We start from the raw sequence: 2,091 nt of genomic DNA, 5'->3' as shown, positions 1-2,091 counted from the left end.
AGCCAAGTCTTGGTGACTCCCACCAAGTGATTGGGTGGGACCATGCCAATAGGGCATGTAAAACACTCATAGAGGTGATTACTTGACTTTGCCATGACTTTAGCTATAAGACAGTTACTTCAGAAGCAGGACCAAAAGAACTGCAGGATCATCAAGAAAGCATAGCCCGGACCCTGCAAGTTTTGACAGCCAGGCTCCATTAACTTTCTTCACCACATTTGCTTATGCATCAAATTTGTCTTGAGTGACCATGTTGGGAAGGTCCTCATGGCAAATTTCATCTCCACTTTCTGAGGGAATAGATTAGATGATTTATCATGGGTATGATTCCAGTGTAAAACGGACATTTTCTTTTTCTTGTTCTCACTTCCAACAGGGAGAACTGAAGTATAGATGAGTCACAAAAATAAAACCACAATTATAGACTAGAACTACAGGTCAAGATAGCTCTCTCTCCCCTTGCTAAGCAGTGGATCCTAATTGTACACTGTAAGTATGTAAGAATCCATAGAACAGCAACAACAAACACAATTGACACACTCCCAGAACTGGCAATAACCAAATAGCAGCAGCTATAACACATTGTAGCTACACAATGAGCTCAAATATAACAATTGTGAAGATGATTAGGACTAAAGAGTAGTTCTTTCTTTTGTACATAAGGTCAGTGTGAGTCAGAATTAACTTGGCATCATTTAATAGCAAGACCCTGACAATGTGACTATCTTTGCACACCACATAAAAAAGAGGGCACACCTTGTATATGCAGCAGTTTACTTTAATAGGGCTACAGAAAGGTAAATGGAGAACCATGAGCAAGAGATTGACAAAACCTTTCTCCAGGACCTCTGTGACCAGCATGGTCTACCTGTGATGGTTCATGAGGACCATGTAAATAATGCTTGCTGATATGCAGCACAGCTGTCAAATGCCATGAACGCCAAAATACAATTTCCACCCTTTTTAGTGGATGGGAGTGAAGACCTGCATGCAGTTGTTACAGGGTATATTTTCCTCTATCAGTAAAGTCTCTGATCAGTCAGAGGACCACAGAGGAAGAAGCACCAGAAAATGTAACACGTTTATTGTTCAATTAGATGGTTGCAAATGATTATGAGTAAAATAATGAAGTCCCCCATTAAGATTGAAGCAACAGAGCTGGAAGAAGGCCAAGAGTAGTAACTCTATTTGCTATTTTCCCTATCACCCCCAAAATACAAATTAATTTACCTTGCTCTGATTTTCCATGGGGTTGAGTCCAGATTACACAGGAGAAATCTAATCCATCTGAAAGGGTCCGGGACACAATGCCATTAAACAAAATTCTGGGGATAGTTAAAAATTGCCAAACAACAGATATCCTGGTGGATTTATAAGCTTAAACATTTTTTCTTTAAATTGAAAGATAGTTTATTATTTCATACAGTTAATATTTAAATAAGTGCAATCAATCTACACAAACTAGATTATGAGTAATAGTTTACCAAAAGAAACCCATAAAATGAAAACAAAAAGTTAATCCAAACCTATTATTTAAGGTATATGAATATTATTTCTTCCTTTTAAAAAATCATTTTATTGGGGGCTCTTACAGATCTCATCACAATCCATAAATGCATCCATATGTCAAGCACATTTGTACATATTTTGCCATCATCATTTTCAGAGCAGTATCTTTTGACTTGAGCCCTTTATATCATCTCCTCATTTTCCACCTCCCCTCCCTCCCTCATGAATCCTTGATAATTTAAAAATCCTGCCCACCCTCCACCCCCATGTCTTACACCAACTGCTGTCTTCATTCACCCACTTTTCTGTTGTTCATCCCTCTGGGAAGGGGTATATGTAGAACATTTTGATCCATTCCCCCTTTCTCCACCCACCTTCCCCTTTCCTTCCTGGTATCTCTATACTCATTATTAGTACCGAGGGATTATCTGTTCTGGATTCCCTGTGTTGCATGCTCTTATCTGTATCAGTGTACATCCTCTGGTCTAGTCAGATTTGTAAGGTAGAATTGAGGTCATGATAGTGGAGGAAGGAAACATTAAAGAACTAGAGGAAAGTTGCATGTTTCATTGGTGCTGTACT

The sequence above is a fragment of the Echinops telfairi genome, unplaced genomic scaffold (assembly GCF_000313985.2).
Source record: "Echinops telfairi isolate 266 unplaced genomic scaffold, ASM31398v2 ScPeMD7_60;HRSCAF=208, whole genome shotgun sequence".
NCBI lineage: Eukaryota > Metazoa > Chordata > Mammalia > Afrosoricida > Tenrecidae > Echinops > Echinops telfairi.
The sequence above is the reverse complement of the archived record's forward strand: the minus strand, read 5'-3'. Positions refer to the sequence as shown.